This window comes from Ailuropoda melanoleuca, chromosome 6, assembly GCF_002007445.2.
Source record: "Ailuropoda melanoleuca isolate Jingjing chromosome 6, ASM200744v2, whole genome shotgun sequence".
Lineage (NCBI taxonomy): Eukaryota > Metazoa > Chordata > Mammalia > Carnivora > Ursidae > Ailuropoda > Ailuropoda melanoleuca.
This window is the reverse complement of record NC_048223.1, coordinates 57548090-57569807: the sequence shown is the minus strand read 5'-3', so window position 1 is coordinate 57569807 and position 21718 is coordinate 57548090. Positions and strand designations below refer to the sequence as shown.

At 43.2% G+C, this 21718-nt stretch overlaps 1 protein-coding gene and 1 pseudogene across 1 annotated transcript in view; one reads left to right on the top strand and one right to left on the bottom strand.

Moving 5' to 3' along the window:
• Positions 1 to 21718, bottom strand: part of LOC105240843 — a 196594-nt gene that overhangs the window by 162454 nt on the left and 12422 nt on the right. The gene's annotated exons all lie outside the window — the stretch shown is intronic.
• On the top strand, positions 17737 to 17829 carry LOC117802913 (annotated as a pseudogene).

Here is a 21718-nt window from a genome sequence, read left to right as displayed (position 1 = left end):
CCATGCTGGACGTAGAGATTACTTTAAAAAAAAATCTTTAAAAAAAATGAAGGGAGGGCAACAGAAATGGTAAATATCTGGGTAAATATACTAAACAGGTTTTCTCTTCTAGAGCTCTTTATAACACACTAATGGCCGAAAGCAAAAATTATAATTTCTTCTGATGAGCTTTTCAATACATGTAGATGGAACATATCAGACAAGAATAACATAAAGAGAAAGGTAAGGGGAACTACGTGGTGAACAGAAGAGACAGTAGACAGAAAACTAAATTGAAGAAATAGAAAACAAGCAAAGAGAATAAGAAAGGAACGTTCAAAATTATGTTTTAGTAAGTCTGAAGAGAATAATCAAGAAACACCTCTAAGGAGAATTATCAGAAAAAGAGAAGTCAGAATTTAAAATATTATAAATGATAAGGGAGAGAGAACTACAGATGCTGCAGAGATTAAAAGGCTAATGGGAATACCTCTACAACTTTATGCCACTAAGTTAAAAATTTAGATAAAATTGATACATTCCTAGAAAAGAAAATTACCAAAACCATTACCAAAGAAATAAAAATGTGAATAAAATAAGAGCAGCAATTAAAATTTTCTAACAAAGAGAACATAAGGCCAAAACAATTTACAAAAGAATTTGACTACTAAATTTAAGAAACAAAAAAAACTTTAAAAAATTCTTCCAAGAAATAGAAAAAATAGACAATGCCACAACTCCACAATTATGAGGCTAGTATAATTTTGAAACCAAAATCTAAACAAGGACAATAGGGGAATTTTAAATTATTAAGCCCATTTAATTAATGAATAAAGATGCAAAAAAAATCCTTAACAAATATGAACAAACCAAATCCAGCAGCATATAAAAATACATAATATACTACCACAAGATTGAGGTTATCCCAGGAATTCAAAAATAGTTTAATATTTTTAAATCCACTGTTATTGTCTACTACATTAAAGGTTAATGGAGAAAAATCTTATTTATCATCTCCATAAATGCAGGAAAAACATTTTGTAAAATTCCACACCCATTCATGATTTAAAAAAAGAAAGAAAAAAACTTTCAGTAAACCAGGAATAAAACAGAACCTTAACCTGATAAAAGAAATGTATTCAACCTTCCCAATGCATCATCAATGGAGGGAAAAGTCAACCTACAGAATGGGGAGAAAATGTTTGCAAACCATGTATCTGATGAGGGGTTAATATCCAGAATGCATAAAGAATATCCAGAACATATAAAAAAATGTTAAACCAATTTAAAAATAGGTAAAGGATTTTAACAGACATTTCTCTACAGAAGCTATACAAATGACCAATAAGCACATGAAAAGATGCTCAACATCACTAATCATTAGGGAAATGCAAATCAAAACCACAGTGAGGCATCACCTCACCCACATTAGGATGGCTACTATAAAACAAAACAAAACAACATGCCCAGAAAACAGGGACACCTGGGTGGCTCAGTTGGTTAAACGGCCCGCTCTCGATTTCAGCTCAGGTCATGATCTCAGGGTCTTGGAATCAAGCCCCATGTCCGGCTCTGCACTCAGCATAGAGTCGGCTTGAGGATTCTCTCCCTCTCCCTCTGCCCCTCCCCCTGCTCAGGCACGCACATGTGCGCTCTCTCTCACTTTCAAATAAACAAATCTTAAAAAAAAAAACAGAAAATAATAAGTGTTGGTAAGGATGTGGAGAAACTGAAACCCTTGTGCACTTTCATGGGAATGTAAAATGGTGCAGCCACCGTGGAAAGCACTATAATACTTCCTCAAAAAATTATAAGTAGAATTACCATATGATCCAGCAATTCCACTCCTGGGTACATACTCAAAAAAACTGAAAGCAGGGTCTCCAAGAAATATTTACATACCCATGTTCACAGCAGCATTATTCACAATAGCCAAAAGATGGAAACAACTACGTGGCCATCAGCAGATGAATGGAAAAACAAAATGGAGCAAATACATACAGTGGAATATACAGCTGTAAAAAGAAAGGAATTTCAGATACTTGCTGCAATGTGAATGCACCTTAAAGACATTCTGCTAAGTAAAATAAGCCAGTCACCAAAAGACAAATGCTGTATTATTCCACTCATATGAGATACCTTGAGTAGTCAAATTCATACAGAGAGATAGTCAAGCGGTGGTTTCTAGGATCCAAGGGAAGGGGTGAAGGGAGAGTGGTTTTTTAATAGGTATAATTAATAGGTATAAAGTTTTATTTTGCAAGACAATGATGGAGATTGGCTCCACAATAATGTCAACTGTACATTTAAAAATGGTTAAGGTGCCTGGCTGGCTCGGTCAGAGGAACATGTGACTCTTGATCTCAGGGTCGTGAGTTTGAGCCTCACAATGGGCATAGACATAGACATTACTAAAAAAAAATGGTTAAGATTACACATAAATTTTATGTGTACTTTACCACAGTTAAAAATTTGTAATTTTGGTTGGGGCACCTGGGTGGCGCAGTCGTTAAGCGTCTGCCTTTGGCTCAGGGCATGATCCTGGCGTTATGGGATCAAGCCCCACGTCAGGCTCCTCTGCTGGAAGCCTGCTTCTTCCTCTCCCACTCCCCCTGCTTGTGTTCCCTCTCTCACTGGCTGTCTCTCTCTTTGTCAAATGAATAAATAAAATCTTTTAAAAAAATTTGTAATTTTGGGGGGCCTGGGTAGCTCATTAGATTAGGCATCTGCCTTTAGCTCAGGTCATGATCCCGAGTTCCTGGGATAGAGCCCTGCATTGGGCTCCCTGCTCAGTAAGGAGCTTTCTCCCTCTGCTGCTCCCCCTTGCTTGTGCTTGCTCTCTCTGTGTCAAATAAATAAATAAAATCTTTTAAACTTTTTTAAAATTTTAAATAAAATTTTAATTAAATTTAATTTAATTTTAAATAAAATTAAAAAAAAATTTTTAAATGCTGGGTATGGAGCCTAATGTGGGGCTTGAACTCACAATCCTGAGATCAAAACCTGAGCTGAGATCAAGAGTCAACTTGATCTGTTTAACCAACTGAGCCACCCATATGCCCCCCAAAAAAATTTAAAATTTTTTTAATTAAAAAAGAAAACTTCCAACAAATATTATTCTAGATATTCCCTTTAAAATTAGAATAACACTGCAGCACTGTTCAACAGAGCCAAGATGTAGAAACAACCTAAACGCCTATCAATAGATTAACAAATAAAATTTGGTACATAGAAATAATAGAATATTATTCAGGCTTACAACAAAACTTTTTAAAACTTTTCAAAAACAAAATTAAGTGTAATTCAGGTCTCACCTGGGGTAGGAAAGCATTTCTTAGACAACATTAAAAAAAAAAAAAAAGCTAGCGCTAAGAGAAAAATTAATAACTTCTGCTCATAAAACTTTTAAAATGTAAATGACAAGCTACAAAGAGAAAACCAATAAAACTTTGTCATAATGTAATAAATAGAACTAAAAAAATTTAAGGGCATAAGATGCAGCATTGCATTTTTGCAAGAATTGTGAAAAAATTCAGAATTTCTGAGAAAAATATTTTTCAATCAGTATTCCCATTGCTACATGAGAAAAAATTGGGGAAAATATGTATTTACAAGATGTGTAGGAAATAGACATTTAAATGCTGACCAAGAGAACCCCATGTAATCAAGTGCACTTATTTCTAAATGCCAGTCCTCTCTCAATGGAGGAAAAGAAATTTAGCCCACTGCTGTTTGTGTGCCCAAGAAAAATGGGAAGTATTTCTTAAGGACAGGGGTTAAAGGCATTTTTAGACAACCCAAACTGGAAGAGTTTGGTTATTTCAGAAAGTAGTAAAATGACCCCAGGAGAGGAAAATCTGAATACAAGAAGGAATGATGAGCAGACAAAATGGTAAATACTTGGATAAATCTGAATAAAAATTGATGGTATAAAACAATATAATTATGTTCAATTTGTGCAGTTAAAACAAAACAAGTCAGAACTAGATGGTAATAGCACATACATCAGGAGACAGTGACGGGAGTTCAGGTGTTCAAAGGTCTTTGCATTACCCAGGAGGAGGGTAAAGGTAGTAGTTAATTTTACATTTTAAAATTTCAAGGTTAGGGGCACCTGGGTGGTTCAGTTAGTTAGACGTCTGCCTTCAGATCAGGTCATGATCCCAGGGTCCTGGGATGGAAACCTACATCGGACTCCCTGCTCAGCAGAGAGCCTGCTTCTCCCTCTTCCTCTGCTGCTCCCCCTGCTTGTGCTCTCTCATTCTTTCTGTCAAATAAATAAATTTTTTTAATGAATAAAATAAATAAAATTTCAAGGTTAATCCCTAAAATAATAGAAATGATAGTGGAATTTAAGAAGCAAAACAGATGAACATAGGGGAAAGGCAAGAAAAATAAAATAAGATGAAAATTGAGGGGGAGGCAAACCATAAGAGACTCTGAACTCTAGGAAACAAACAGGGTTGCTGGAGGGGTGGTGGGTGGGAGGAAGGGATAACTGGGTGATGGGCATTAAGGAGGGCTTGATGTAATGAGCACTGGGTGTTATTTGCATCACTAAAACTAATAAAAAAAGAAGAAGAAGAAATAATAAATATAACATCCATGTCTGTAGAGGGAGTTAAATGGATTAAGAAAAAAAATATTCAGGGGTGCCTGGGTGGCTCAGTTGTTAAGCGTCTGCCTTCAGCTCAGGGCGTGATCCCAGGGTCCTGGTATCGAGCCCCCCATCGGGCTCCCTGATCCACTGGGAACCTGCTTCTTCCTCTCCCACTCTCCCTGCTTGTGTTCCCTCTCTCACTGGCTGTCTCTCTCTCTGTCAAATAAATAAATAAAAATCTTTAAAAAAAAGAAGAAAGAAAAAGGAAAAAAATATTCATTCAATCCAAAAAAGTCAAGAAAGATGGAAAAATCAAAGAAAAATGCAGACAAACAGGAATCACAAAAGAAGGTAAAAATAAATCCAAAACCCATAAGTTAATTACAATAAATGGAAATAGGACGCCTGGGTGGCGCAGTCGTTAAGCGTCTGCCTTCAGCTCAGGGCATGATCCCAGCGTTCTGGGATCCAGCCCCACAACAGGCTCCTCTGCTAGGAGCCTGCTTCTTCCTCTCCCACTCCCCCTGCTTGTGTTCCCTCTCTCGCTGGCTGTCTCTGTCAAATAAATAAAATAAAATCTAAAAAAAATAAATAAATAAATGGAAACAAACTAAATGCTCTAGTAAAGAGACAAAGGTTGTCAACTGAATTCAGCCTTATGACATTTATAAGAGATACAATTATAAGAATACAGAAAGGGTTGAAAACAGAAAGGCAAAAAGCAATATCCCAGGCATGCCTTTAAGAAAAGAAAGCTTATGTATTAATATATTAGTAATTAATATAAATTAAAATGGACTTTAAGGCAAAAAAAAATTCTAGAGATAGAAAGTGTCAGTGCATAATGGTAAAAGGTGTCATTCTGAACTTGTACCTACCTAATAAGATAGATTCAAAGCATATAAAGGAAAAATAGAATGAACTACAAGAGACAAAACAAGGAGAGCCTGGGTGGCTCAGTCAGTTAAGCATGGGACTCGTGATTTCAGCTCAGGTCATGATCTCAGGGTTGTGAGATTGAGCCCTGCATCGGGAATCTGTGCTCAGCAGGGAATCTGCAGAAGATTCTCTCTCTCCCCTTCTCCCTCTGCCCCTCCCCCCCCAAAGGAGAGAGAGAGAGACAAAATGACCACCACAGGAGATTTTAGTGTATCCGATCATAGAATGAACAAGAAAAATCAGAAAACATACAGCATATTTTCACATCACAACTGACAAGCTTGATCTAAGGCATCTGTACAGAAAACCCATGTCTACATATTATACATTTTTTCAAGCACAAACATTTATGAAAATTAACCATGAACTCAGCCATAGAGCCAGTCCACAAATTTCAAGAGACTGATATTTTACAAACCATATTTTTTAACTATAATGTGATCAAATCAGAAATCATAATAAAAATAAATAAATAGGGGTGCCTGGGTGGCTCAGTCAGTTGAGCAGCCAACTCTTGACTTCAGCTCAGGTCATGATCTCAGAGTCCTGAGATCAAGCCCTGAGTGGGGCTCTGCACTCAGCAGGGAGTCTGCTTGAGGTTCTCTCTCCCTCTCCCTCTGCCCCTCCCCCTATTCGTGCACACTCTCTAAAATAAATAAATCTTTTAAAAAATAATAAAAATAAAAATAAAATGGAAAACTTAAAATGTTTAGAAATTAAGAAATACATTTCCAAAGAACTTGTGGATCAAAAAAGAAATCCAAATGGAGATGAGGAAATATTTGCAATCAGATTAGGACATAAAGGCCTTATATAGAGCCTTGTGGGACACAGCCACAGTGCCACTTAAATAGAAATGTACAGCCCTAAATGTTTACATTAGAAAAGAATAAAAGCAGAAAGCTAACAAGTTAAGCTTCCAACTTAGGAAAAAAGATTAAGGGGGGAAAAATAAGTAATTGAAAGAAAAAATAATAAAGAGGAGAAATCAACGAAATAGGAAACATACATACAATAGGAATTTAAAAGCTGATAGTTAGGTCTTCTAAAGACTAGTAAAATTGCCAAACTTAGGACACGATTAATCAAGAAAAAAGAAGAATACAAATAAAAATTATTAAGAATGAAGAATGATGACGTTACCAGAGGTTAGGAGCAGGGGGGCGGATAGGCAGAGCACAGAGCATTTTGAAGGCAGTGAAAATACTCCATATGGTACTATAATGGTGGATACATGTCATTATACATTTGTCAAAACCCACAGAATGTACAGCACCAAGAGTGAACCCTGACGTAAACTACAGACTTTGGGTGAACGTTTCGTCAGTGTAGGCTCANGGGGGGGGGGGGGGGGGGGGGGGGGGGGGGGGGGGGGGGGGGGGGGGGGGGGGGGGGGGGGGGGGGGGGGGGGGGGGGGGGGGGGACAGCAGGTATATGGGAACGCTCAGTTTTGCTATGAACCTGAAACTGCCCTAAAAAATAAAGTGCATTAATTTTTTTGAGTAACTTAAGTACAATGTAGAGAAAAAAGACAATAGAGTAAAAAATAAATGACAGTAACTTTGTAAATGAACGCATTTCAAGCTTACCAAAACTAACTCCAGGCAAAAAAGAAGGAAGGAAGGAAGGAAGGAAGGAAGGAAGGAAGGAAGGAAGGAAGGAAGGAAGAAAGAAAGAAAGAAAGAAAGAAAGAAAGAAAGAAAGAAAGAAAGAAAGAGAAAGAAAGAAAGACAAGTGTTAATAGTCTAACAACCACTAATGAAACTGAATTCAGTAGGTAAAACTCTTCTCACGATGAAAACACTAGACCCAGATGGTTTTACCAGCAAGTTCTACCAAAGTTTTAACTTGTTCTACCAAGGAACCAATACTATTCCAGAACATAAAGAAGAAACAGTCCCAACTCCTTTTGTGAAGCTATCATACTCTTGATTGTAAAAATCAGCAAGAATATTGCAAGAATGGAAAGTTATAGGCTGCATCAGTGAAAGTCCCAGCAGGACATAAGATAATTTGAGGAGGATTTGTTTACAATTTATGGTTGAAAGGGAATAACAAAGGATCCTGTACCTGGGATAGGAACTAGGGAAGAAAGAAGTTACCAGAACCTGCAAGGATAGAGTGGGCCACATTGGGAGGACCAGTGACCTTCCATCAAAGGATACAACCAGCCTGGGGTGACTTCACTCTCCTCCCTCCCTCCAGTCTCCTGCCAGGACTCCCACTGGCCCAGCCAAACTGTGCAGCACAGAGTTCATTGCAGAAATTCATACCATCATACCAGCCAGCTCTCCCTTGGCAGTGAGCATGGCAGGGCAAGGGAGAGACCACATCTGGAAGGGCAAATGGGAAATCTCCAAATCACAGCCCAAACTTTATCATGAGTTTACATTTAAAATCCCTTTTTAAAAACTAGCAAATTAAATCTAACAATGTATGAAAATGCTAATGTATAATAGCCAGATGGATTTAAATTAAAAATGCAAGGCTGACTTAACTTTAGAAAGCAAACTAATGTAGTTCATGATATTAGCAAATTAAAGGAGGAAAAATCTTGGTTATCCCTGTGGGCATAGAAAAAGTATTTGCAAAAATTCAGTATGTGTTCGTGATTTTAAAATTGAAAAGTTCTCAGCAAACTAGGAATAGAAAGGAACTTCTTTAATGTGATAAAGGATAGTTACCCAAAAAAGCCTACGGCAAACATGAGACATTGAAATGCTGAAGGCTTTCCCTCTACAACTGGGAACAGGACAAGAATGCCCATTGCTGGAAGCCATTGACAATGCAGTAAGGCAAGAAAAAGGAATGCAGGAGGGCTTAGAAAGGAAGAAACAAACTCTTACAGTTTGCAGATGATATGGTTTCTACAGAGGGATCTTCCTAAATCATTCCTAAATCTTCCTAAATCATATAAATTTTTACACTTAATAAGAGCATAACAAGATTGCTGGACACAAAATCTAAATATAAAAATCAGTTGCCTTTTTGTACACCAGCAATAAAAACAAAATGTAGGCTTTAAAAATACCAAAAGCACAAAAAATTAAAACACTCAGAAGTACAAAATCACAAAAGATGTGCGAGTCTTTATGGAAGAAAATTATAAGCCTTTCTTGAAAGATCTCAAAGAACTAAGCAAAGGAAGAGAGACGCCACATTACTGGATTGGAAGACGATGTTGCCAAGCTGTCGATTTTCCCCGAGTTAGGGCACAGAGCCTGAGCGGGGTTCCAAGGGACCATGAAGGCCCCAGATGATTCCCCATTTCACAACAGCTGTGGGGAAGAGAGGCTCAGTAGGGAACCCCTGAAAAAACCAAGAAAGGGACCATGAACTGAGAGTCAGTTTTCACCATTTTTTTAAGGTGCCAACTTTTAGGTGATTTTTAAGGTACTTTTTGTTTTAGGTGTCAGATGCTTTTCTAACATAGTCTTTTGTTCATCCTTGTTCTGTGAGTCCCATTCTATGTTGTTCTATGTTGCTTTGCCTGTGTGTCCTGTCTTGAGTTTGCAGATTGCAGGGGGCTAGTCCAAGACTGCTCCAGCTGGGGGTGGTGAGGCGCAAGAGGGCAGGAGAAAAGGAAGAAAACAGCTTATGTACCAGGTATTAGTTTGCTAGGGCTGCAGGAACAAAGTATCACACACGGAAGGGCCGAGACAACAGAAAGTTACTTTCTCCCAGTCCCGGATGCTGGAAGTCTGACATCCAGGAGTCCCGAATCACCTTATTCCTGATTCTCAGAGGCCATGATGTTGTTGGCTCGGATGGGGATCTGTTCTGAGTGGGCACGTCTCTCTTATTCTGATAATCCCAGGGAGAAACTGAGGAAGATTTGGGGACAGGCTCGCAGCCAGAGTTTCTCCAGCGTGATCAGCTTGAAACCTGGTGACTTAGTTTGCCAGGGCAACGTAACAAACTGCCCCAGCCCAGGGGACTTAAACAACAGAAATTTATTTTCTCACAGTTCTGGAGGCTGGAAGTCTGAGATCAGATGTTGTCAGGGTTAGCTCCTTTTGAAGCCTCTCTCCTTGGCTTGCAGATGGCCGTCTTCTTCCTTGCCCCATGTCCTCCCATGGTCATCCCTCTGTGTGTCTGTCTGTGTCCTAATCTCCCCTTCTTATAAGGACACCAGTCATGGTATCATGGTGGATTAGGGTTCACGCTAATGACCTCGTTTTAACTTAATCACCTCTTTAAAGACTCTGTCTTCAAAAACAGCCACATTTTGAGGAACTGGGAGTTAGGACCTCAGCGTAGGAATTTGGGGACACAGTTCAGCTCCTAACACCTTTTTAAGTAACCCCCCCAACAACACTGTGAGGCAAACACTACTATCCCCATTTATATATGATGAAACCAAGTCCCAAGAAGATTAAGTCACCTGGCCAAGCCCATACAACTAGTAAATGGCAGAGACATGAGTCAAAGCAGGCCTGTCTGCCTGCTGGAACCAGGAGGCTACACGTGTGGGGGGGGGGGGAAGCAAAGGGGAGAATGTGGTGTATCGTATGCTGGCACTAAAAATAATGCGCAAACTTGCCTTCTCACTCCCCTGCCCAATGCCCTTTGGCAGCTCCCTTCCCCCTAGGTCAGCCCTTGTGTTCATATTTCACTCAACTGTGACCACTGCAGGACTTGAAAAGATTCCCTCTTTTCTGGGAAGGAAAGGTGTGTCCAAAAGGAGCAGAAAAGGAGACTCAGAGCTACAGAGAGTCCTGTCGCTGACCTCGGGCTGCTGTGGGAAACAGCTTGGAGGCTGGAGCAGGACAATGAGAAGGAAGAAAAGACTGTGGAATCACACCGTGAGTGGAAACAGGGCTGTGAGGAGGAAAGTAGCCAGACCCGCTTCTTCCATGGCATTCCATCCCAGTCTGGTCCAGAACAGCCGAGTTCAGATCGGGAGTTCCCGAGTATTATGAGCTGAACTGTGGCCCCCAAAATTCATGTGTTGAAGTCCAGACCCCCAGTACCTCAGAATGGGACTACATCTGGAGATAGAATCTTTGAAGAGGGAAGTGAGGTCACATGGGTGGACCCTAATCCAGTGTGAGTGGCGTCTCTATGAGAACAGGAGATTAGGACACAGACACACAGACGGACGACCACGTGAAGACCCCCAGAGAAGTCGGCCATCGGCAAGGCAAGGAGAGAGGCCTCAGGAGGAGCCAACTCTGCCGACACCTTGATGTCACACTTCCAGCCTCCAGAACTGTGAGAAAATTAATTTCTGTGGTGTAAGACCCCTGGTCTGTGGTGTTCTGTGGCTGTCCCAGCAAACAAAGTCTCCAGGTAACAGATTCCAGGTTTATCACACTAGGGGAAACCTGACTGTGAGCCTGTCCCCAAATCTTCCCCAGTTTCCCCCAAAATTATCTGAATAAAAGAGGTGCGCCCACTCAGAACAGACCCCTAAGCCACCTGAGCCAATGACATTTTGGCCTCTGAGAAAAAGGACTAAAGTGAGTTGGGAGAGAATAGAAGACTTGAAATTTCTGTCAAGTCACTGATGGGGGTGGTGGGATGCGGTGGTAAAAGGAGAAAGGGGTGAGGTACGTTTCCGTAAAGAAAAAAAGTCATGGGGTGCCTGGCTGGCTCAGTCACTAGAGCATGTGACTCGTGATCTCCGGGTTGTGGGTTCGAGCCCCACATTGGGTGTAGAAATTACATTAAAAAAATAAAATAAAATCTTAACAAAAAAAAAATCAAGGCATGCTGACAGATCCCTGAGCAATCCTGGCCTCTGAGGACTTAGTCATTTTGAACAATGGTTTTGCTGATATTTGTCAGTTTCTCCTTCTTTAAACTACAGTTTTCACAGGTAACTCTGTGAGCAAATGGGTTCCCTGGTAACCAGCATCCCCAAGTCTCTAGGAATTTAGCCCAGCTCTGATTTTTCATTCCCTAGTCTAGCAGCCAAGAGACAGGCCACTTGTCTTCACTGCTAAGGTGGAAGAAGGAGATAAGAGGATTTATTACCTGAACACTCCGGAACCTTCCAAACAAATCTGTTCCATTTTTTCCCCTAAAAGCTGGACCCACACTCTGAGAGCCGAGGAGTACATTTTCCTTCCAGACCAGCGAGTCCATCTCAGCTTAGTTGACACAAACATCAAGTCCTATCAAATGATAATCTGCTAACCCACAGAATAGGAAATTTCTAGATCAGCACCCCAGCTGCAAGTTGGAAACCCAAAGACTGAAGTGGGTTTGCAACATTTGTCACTAGAGTTCCACTGTTGTGCTGCAGCACCTGCTTCTCAGAGCCTCCCACCGGCAGTCCTCTGACCGTGTAAGGATGGGACATGGTCAGCACTTTGGGGAAGGGTGCAGAGAGAACCCCGGGCGGCACTACGCACCGTGGTGTGAACTCACAGAAAGAGCTCCATGCTCTCCACAGATGGAGGCATCTGAGGCCAGGGTGCCGGGTGCGGGCAGCTCCCCTGGCCCTTCCACAGGCAACCGCTGCAGGCCACAGTGTGCACGACCTTGAACGGGACAGCCCCCGCACCATCAACCACTAACAATTCCATCACCAGTGTAACCGAATGTGAAAAAGTGGCACTCCGGGGGCCACGCTGCTTCCACTGTGAAATTGCAAAGCAATTCACAGGAAGCGGTTAAGATCCACAACCTTGAATCTTCCCACTGCCTGGAGAGTCTAAGCAAATCAGCTTGTTGAGAGACAGGGCTTTGAAGAGGGGGTTTGCCGAGAGGAGTATCTTTGAAGAAAGCCATGCTTCTTGAAGGTCAAGTAGGGGCCTGCCCGCTGATCCCACACATNCAGGGGGGGGGGGGGGGGGGGTTTCCACGCAGCTACAAAGAGAGTTTACCATGTGACTCCCTGCAGCTGCGGGCAGGCAAGGCTGGGGCCCTTTCCCAACCAGGGAATCCAGCCACATACGGAGGAAAAGGCGACGTGACCAGAGAGGCAGAGACTGGACTGATGGGGCCACAAGCCAAGGAATGACATTAGCCCTCAGAAGCCAGAAGAAGCAAAGAGCAAACCCTCCCTGCAAACCTCCAGAGGGAGCTCAGCCTTCCTGACACCTGACTTAGCCCAGTAAAACTGATTGCAGACTTCTTTTCCTTTAAGCCATCAAGTTTTGCGGTGAGGTGTTACAGCGAGCACAGGGAACAAATGTGCAGGTGACTTCTGCAGCAAGCCCCTGGGTTGGGGTCACCTTCCATTCCAGAGTTTGTCCGAGCAAGCGATGCATGAAGGTTGGAGCCAGATGTGGGCCCCACGGGGAGGGAGGCAGTATGGCGGCATCTCGGGGCGTGACCAATAGGGCTGTCTGGAGAGCCAGAGACCCCAGCAGCCAGGAGCTGGCGGTAAAACCCAGGGATGGAGGGAAAAGTCACAAGTGACCACCCAGAAGAGGGACGCCTCCACCTAGCAGACAAGGGCAGGCCCTCAGAAGAGCCCCACCAGAAGAAAAGTCAGCTCAGAGCCTCTGCTGGCCCCCCGCCACTCCCCCACTCAAGTGAGAGCTGCCTTCTCTTTTCTACTCCTCCCTCCACCCTAGGTTCCACCTTGGGGGGGAAGGGGAGCAGCGGGAGTTGGGTGCAGCAGTCCAGCAGAGAAGCCCCCTTTCCCACGCAGGCTTCCAGCCCTAAACAAGCAAAGCTGGAGCGGGGAGAATGAGATGTCAAAGTTTACAGTTTTGACTAATATCTTGGCCTGGACGTTCAAATTCCAAATTGAGACTGTTTTCCATTTCAAGCGACCTTAGGACAGACTATTTCCTAAGAGGAGCAGAAAAGTCAGCGCCTGCCAGTGTTTTCATCCAGGGCCAGGGAACATTAATCCCGCTGCATAAATTTTAAAGGGGAAGTATAAAGCAAAACTCACGTTGCATTCCCACTACACTGCAAGCCCTGTTTATTCAGCATAACTAGCCAGTTGCAAAGGCTGGTGAAAACATCTCAGTGGAACTGAGAGTAGCTGAGTTCCCGTGAAAGGAAAAAATGCAAATTTGTTTTCGGTATCACTTTGAAGCTTCCTGAGTGGAGCCCTTGGCCTGGACTGACTCTCATTGACGTCAGCCCGAGTTAGCCATATCAGAGCAGCTGTCTGCTTGTTCCCTCGCCCTCGGCCCCTGGTGCCGAAAACACACTGGTTTTGTTTCATGGGAGATTAAAAACATTTGCTGCTGCGTCCATAATTCACAACCTCTGTTATCACTGGGACTAGGAATACTGAACAAGAAACACTTAGCGCCCCCCCCACTCCGCCCCTAAAAACCAAGGGGAAATCCACAGAGAGATGCCAGAGACAGGATTATGCATCAGCGGGGACCCAGCCCCGTCCCCAGTCACTACATCCCTGCCCATCTTCCTAGAACACAAGGCAATGGATCTATAGTGTGCACTTAGGCCTCCTAGAAACTGTTCAAAACAAGGCCATGTGCACGAAGCCACGTGTCCTCCTCCACCCTGCGAGGGAGATGGGGCAGAGGTGACACCGCCCAGGCTGAACGCCCCTTGCCTCTGGTCTCACAGCAAAGTAGCCACAAACCAAGATGAGAAAACAAGAGAAGCTCCCTGGCTCCTTCCAGGGTTGTTCCAGGGCTGGTGCTGATGGGAGCCATGCTGACGGTCATGTGGCTCTTCCTGGACCTGCAGCTGAGACCCTGACTCTACCTTGGACCCTCCAGTTCCTTCCAGCATCCTGGAGGAGACTCAGGCAGGCAAAGCCCAGCTGAGATGGCTAGTGTAGCACAGGGCCAGTTTTCCTCCAAAAATCCCGATGGGATGGATCATTTGTCAAGCTGATAGATAATTCCATACCCTTCCACGGTGCAGCTCAGACACATTCCTTTGGAACCGCCGTTAAAATGCAAGGCAAGAGAAGCCAGTGGATTCTTCATACCATTTATTTGTGTTGTCCCAGGAAAGAATGACGTTCCCTGACAAGGCCAGTGATGTGGGTGTCAGAGAAGGGATGGGAGAGGGGTGGAGACAGGGGCTGGGGAGGGCTGCCATGCACCGTCCCACCTCTCCATGGTCTTTAGATCCCCTCAGTAGGGACCTGGGAGTCGGTGGGTGGGCCCCAGATATAACCCCCACTCCACCATTCCTCTGAACTCAGAACCTGCAGAGAGCAGGCTGGGCACCATGGAACCTGAGTTTGAATGCTCCTTCCTCAGTCACTTGTCCCGGAAAAAGCAAGAGCTATCTGAGTGCTGCACCAAGCTCCAGCTGATGCCTGAGGCCTATAGCTGCCACCCTCCATCACCCCTCTCCCGAGGCCCTTCCCTGCACCTCCCACCCCACGGGCTTGCAGGGGCCCCTCTTCCGAGATCCCCAATCACAGTGCACTGTTAGCGGGCTGGGAGCCTGCGCCCTGTCCCCACCCCACCTCCCATTGCATAAAATGCACCATGAAGTGTGCCAACTGACCGCAGTCAGGATGTTATTGTTGATGTTGCTGCTGTTATTATTTATCAGTGAGTAATGATAGTTCAACATGTTTCCCTTTCTTGAGTCTGAGCAAGCCGATATGGGTGTGTGGATGCACATCGCTGCTCAAAATTGGGGGGTTTTCTAGAGGAAGGCAGGCTGCGGGGGGGAAAAGAAGTCATTTTGGGCGCCCCATGTTTGCTATTTTTAACCCATCTTTTATTCACAGCTATGAACTTTGACTTGATTATGGATGAAACAAGAACCTTTCTCAAATGCTAATAAAGACATACCAAGAGACCAAAGAAAAATCTAAGCCCTGAGCTGAGCCAGGAATGGGCCTGGGCTGTCATCTGCACACAGTCCACTCAGAGGCAGAGAGATGGTGGCACCAACAGAAAGGAATTGGGGGAAATCTTGTCTCCCCAAATTGCTGTTGAAATAATATGCATAGAACAGTAAAATGAGGTTCAGGGTTGGCACGGTGAAGACAAGGTGCTGGCATTCTCCCACAAACAGTGACTGAGTCACTTCCATGGGCCAGGTAACAGTTGTCAAGGGATGTGCTCGCTGCCCCCCAGGGGCTCCCAGCCTCCAGGAGATAGGCACCAGGATGAGCAAATGCCATAAAACCAGGTCTGTAGGAGAAACCGCAAGAGCACACAGCAGATGCCGTGTAGAGCGTGGTGGTAACAGTTGAACTCCAACATCAGACAGACCCAGGCCAAATCCCAGGTCCAAACCTCACTAGCTCTGGGACCCTGGCCAAGTTACTTAACCTCTCTCAACCTGTGTGTGCCCCTTGAAAGTGAGACTATCAGTGCCTACTTCATAGGGTTGTCATAAAAGGATTACATGGAACACAGAGCAGAGCGGCCAGCCTAGTCCATGTTTCAAAGAAAACACGAATAATGTTGGCTCTTGTTCTCATTAACTGTCTGACAGAGAGCAGGTTCCATGGAGGAGGTAAGATTTGCGATGCGTCATGAAGGGATTTCACTTATAGAGAAAGAGGTCGGGGATTTGGTTAAAGGAAATATCATTTACAAAGACGCAGAAGCTTGGAAGCCAGCAGGGAGTTCAAGGTTGCTGGCCTGATGGGCACATGGGAGGGAGAAGTTGGACAAGTAGGTTTGGTCCCTACTAGGAAATTTGAACTTTATCCTGTGGGCATCTGGTCAAATGACAATGGGTTTTGGAATCAAATACCTGAGTTCCATTCCACCATGATTTGGGTGGTGGGATGGACAAGCAACACTACCCTCTCTGAGTACCAGCTCCCCTTTCGTTAGGTGAGGAGAGTAATATTCACCCTTGAGGGCTGATGAATGGTTTACATCAAGGTTCAGAAAACTTCTTCTATAAAGAGCCACACCGTAAATATTTTAGGATAGGCAGACCATATGGTTTCTACTGCAACCACTCAACTCTGCCATTGTAGTGTGAATATATGGTTGTGTTCCAAAAAAAACTTTATTTATAAAAACAGGCAGTAGAAAACAAAACTAAAATCCCTAGCACAGTGCCTCAGAGTTCCTGCTTTCCCCCCTTCCTTTCCACATGCCAACAGAAGACATTTTTCCTAGATCCTTGTATCATGTCCAGTGGTTCCAAGACATTGCTAAATGATTTGAAGATTATAGTGAGCTCCCCTAATCTCAGCTCTAGAGACTGCAATGCATGAAGATAATTTGTTCAACAGAGTGAGAACTGCTTTGCCAGGAGCGCTCAGTGAGTAATCAATCAATCAGCCAGTCAGAGAGCTCATTAAGCATATGGCACAATGCCCTGCGGTGGAGATGTGAGGGGCACTGAGGCAAGATCCTCAAGAATAGCACGTGGTTTGGTGAGAAATTCCCACGTCCCTGTTGCCTGAGTTCTAGTCACAGTTTTACACAGCTTTCATTGCGTGCCATTCTTGAGTGTCACATTTTCCATTTCTTAATCTGTATAATGAAGAAATTCAACCAAATGGCAATGTGATTCTCTGTGTGCAACAGAGGGATTGTGGGAGTTGGGGAAGGCTTCGTGGAGCCATCTCGAAGGGAGCCACGCCCATGGCCTGGCCTTCTGGGGTCAGGCTGGCATTCCTTGAGGGGAGGGGATAACCAGCAACCAGTACATGGTCATCAGTGCCCTGAGGGAGGGAGATGCAATAAAATGGAAGAAATGGGGGAGAGCCAGTCCAATGAAGACTCTTGGTATTTTTGTTGTCATTGGAAGTAGACTTTTTGGCACATAGTGTAGATCAGGAGTCAAAAACTCAATACCCGCAGGGGCTGGACAAGTAGAAGTGGATCAAGTGGGCAGGATGTAACCACAGGGAGGGATGGGAATGGGAACGGGGCAAACTGGTGAGTGCATGCCCCATCTAAGAGGGATGCTAGTACTTGGCTGCAGATGACTGCTGCCATGTGGTCTTAAAGTCTCAGCACGGCAGATCTGATGGGGGGGGCAGGGGATGGGTTAAATGGGTGATAGGTGTTAAGGAGGGCACTTGTGATGAGTGCTGGGTGTTATATGTAAGTGATGAATCACTACATTCTACACCTGAAACCAATTTTGCCATATACATCAACTAACTTGAACTTAGATAAAAACTTGAAATAAAGGGGCGCCTGGATGGCTCAGTCGTTAAGCGTCTGCCTTCGGCTCAGGGCGTGATCCTGGCGTTTTGGGATCGAACCCCACATCAGGCTCCTTTGCTGGGAGCCTGCTTCTTCCTCTCCCATTCCCCCTGCTTGTGTTCCCTCTCTCATTGGCTGTCTCTCTCTGTCGAATAAATAAATAAAACCTTAAAAAAAAAAGAAATATAAAACTTGAAATTTTAAAAACTGGAATGATACAGAGAAGATGAACCCCTGCACAAGGATGAAATGCAAATTCATGAAGCGTTCCATATTTTTAAAGACTCTGAATTGCCAAAGCAATTTTGAAAAAGAAAAGCAAAGCTAGAGGTATTACAATTCCAGACTTCAAGTTATATTACAAAGCTATAGTAATCAAAACAGCATGGCACCAGCACAAAAGTACACACATACATCAATGGTACAGAATAGAAAACCCAGAAATAAACCCACAATTATATGGTCAATTAATCCTGACAAAACAGGAAGGAATATCCAACGGGTAAAAGACAGTCTCTTCAACAACGGGTGTTTGAAAAACTGATCAGTTATATGCAAAAGAATGAAACTGGACCGCTTACTTTTATACCATACACAAAAAATAACCTCGAAATGGATGAAAGACGTAAAAACCTGAAACCATGAAAATCCTAGAAGAGAGCACAGGCAGAAATCTCTCTAACATCAGCCGAAGCAACATTTTTCTAGGTATGTCTCCTGAAGTAAGGGAAATACAAGGAAAAAAAAAAAAGCTATTGGGACTATATCAAAATAAAGAGCTTCTGCACAGCAAAGGGAACAGTCAACAAAACTAAAAGGCAACCTACTGAATGGGAGAAGATATTTACAAATGACATATTCAATAAAGGATTAGTATCCAAAATATATAAAGAACTAATACAACTCAACATCCGGAAAACAAATAATCTAATTAAAAATGGGCAAAGAAATGAACAGACATTTGTTCAAAGAAGACATCCAGATGGCCAACAGACACATGAAAAGATGTTCAACATCACCGATCATCAGGGAAATGCAAATCAAAACTACAATGAGATATCACCTCACACCTGTGAGAATGGCTAAAATAAAAAACACAAGAAACAACAAGTATTGGCGAGGATGTGGAACCCCTGTGCAGCCACTGTGGAAGATGGTACAGAGGTTCCTCAAAAAGTTAAAAAGAGGGGGTGCCTGTCTTTTAAGTTCTTTGAGAGAGAGTGCACGCAAGTGGGGGTGGGAGGTAGGGGGCAGAGGGAGAGAGAGAATATTAAGCAGGCTCCACACTCAGCCCAGAATCCCAGGCAGGGCTCAATCTCATGACACTGAGATCATGACCTGAGCCGAAATCAAGAGTTGGACACTTAACTTAATGAGCCAACCAAGCACCCCAAGGGGCCACCTGTCTTTTAAAAAAGGTGGGGGGGTGGGCACCTGGCGGGCTCAGTGGGTGGAGCATGAGACTCTTGATCTCAGGCTTGTGAGTTTGAGCTCCATGTTGGGTATATCGATTACTTAAAAACAAAAACCTTTTTTTAAAAAAAATAATAAATGTTTTTAAAAAGTTAAAAATAGAACTACCCTACAATCCAATAATCACACTACTGGGTATTTACCCAAAAAATACAAAAACACTAATTCAAAGGGTACATGTACCCCTGAGTTCACAGTAACATTATTTACAAGAGCCAAGTTATGGAAGCAGTCCAAGTATCCATCGATAGATGAATGGAAAAAGAAGATGCGGTATATATATACAACAGAGTATTATTCAGCCATAAAAAAGAATGAAATACTGTCATTTGCAACAACATGGATGGAGCTAGAGAATATAATGCAAAGTGAAATAAGTCTGAGAAAGACAAATACCATATGATTTCACTCATATGTGGAATTTAAGAAACAAAACAAACAAGTAAAGGGGAAAAAGAGAGAGAGAGTCAAACCAAGAAACAGACTCTTAACTATAGAGAACAAACTGATGGTTACCGGAGGGAAGAGGGGAGGATGGGTGAAACAGGTGATGGGGATTAAAGAGTCACACCTGTGATGAGCACAGGGTGATGTATGGAATTGTTGAATCACTACTCTGTACACCTGAAACCAACACTGAATGTCAACTACACGGAATTAAAATTTTAAAAGGATGTCATTTAGATTTGTATGTAGAAACTCCTGGTTTTCAAAAATTGACCAGTTTTTAAAGAATCAACATCATGCCCAGGGTGCCTGGGTAGCTCAATTTGTTAAACCTCTGACTCTTGATTTTGGCTCAGGTCATGATCTCAGGGTCGTGAGATCGAGCCCTACGTTGTGCTCCATGCTCAGAGGCGAGTCTTCTTGAGATTCTCTCTCTCTCTCTGACTCCCCACCTCAAATAAATAAATAAATCATTACCAAAAAATCAACATCATGCCAGCTAAACAAAACACGGCTGGTTAGATTTTGCCCAAGTTGCCAGTTTGTAACCTTCAATGTAGATGCCAGATGTAACCTTCTCTCTGATTTCAGAAAGAGCTTGGATAGCCCACAGAGCTCACCAGCAAAGCTGAACCAGTCCCAGCCTCTGCAAATGGAGCCTCCTTCAGCATTAAATCAACTGCAAGCTTCACTGGGAACTAGAGTTAAATTTGAACTTTAAATAAACAAGAGAATACTTTTTGAGCATAAGTATATCCTAAAAATTGTATGGGACATAGTTATATCAAAACAAAAATATTCATTGTTTATCTGAAATTCAATTCAAATCTAACTGGGCATCTTGCATTTTTATTTGCTAAACCTGGCCACTCTCCCTGGAGCCCTACCCCAGGCTCCAATGAGGTCACAGTCTCCCAACTCCTCCCAAAAGCAGGCTCTACACTCAAGGACATGGAGACACAGCCCATTATGCAGACTGGAAAGAAAAAAAGGAAGCAAAGCAAATATTTGAGCACCTGAATACTGCAGTAGCATACGAGATCCTCTATACAAACTACCCTTGATGTCAAAGGATGGATATTGCAGAACCACTCAGCCCCTCTCCAGCTGTGTTCTTTGCCCAGTGAGACTTGGTTTCCTCATCTCTTAAATGGAGAAAGGAATTTCTATCTCACAGGATTATCACATTGACTAAATGGAATAAACATAAAAGTGTATCACACTTGTCTGATACAAGGCAGTTGGACAACAAACATTTGTTGTATGTTGAATGAAATTCTTCAACCTCAGAATGATTGTAAACCCACTGCTCCTATCACCAACTAAGACCTATCTGTTGAGGGTCTCAAGAAGCTGGAGCAGGGACATCATGCGACTCCACCATGACAGGCTGTGTCTCTGGGAACTGGGAGATGGCCGGGGTGCTGAGCTCCTGGAGAACTGTTAGGGTCACTGTTCAGAGGGAGAACGAGGGCTCTGGCTTTCTACACTTTGGGGGCTGGATGTCAAGTGTACAGAATGCTCCTTTTTTATTGAAATATATTTGACATACATTTGACATATAATATTATGTAAGTTTACGGCGTACAACATGTTGATTTGATATATTTATATATTGTAACATGACTGCCATTGCATTTAGCACCTCCATCACATCACATAATTATCATTTCTTTTTTGTGGTAGGAACAATTAAGATCTAGTCTCTTAGCAAGCTTGATAAATACAATACAAAATTGTTGTCTATATTCACTATACGGTCTTATTAGAGCTCCAGGACTTATTTATCTGCTAGTAGCAAGTTTGTACCCTTAAATAGCCTCTCTCCTATTCTCCCACCCTACCCCCAGCCCCTAGGTAACCAACTTTTTACTGTGTTTGCATAAGTTTGGCATTTGTATACTCCACAAATAAGTGACATTATACAGTATGTGTCTTTCTCTGACTTATCCAACCCTGTTGTCAAAAATCGCAGGATTGGTAGGAGGTTAAGATGGCGGAGGAGTAGGGGACCCCTTTTTCAGCCGGTCCCCTGAGTTGAGCTGGATAGGTTACCAGACCAGCAGGAACATCCACGGAATCAGCCTGAGACGCAGGAAGATACATCTGGATCTCTACAAATGAACATCTCCAGCGCTGAGTATCGAGGTACGAAGCGGGGAGCCGTGAAACCGCGCACAGATATCGGAAGCTAAACAGAAGGGGGAGGGAGCCGCCGTGTCAGGGCGCCGGGAAGCGGTAGCCACCT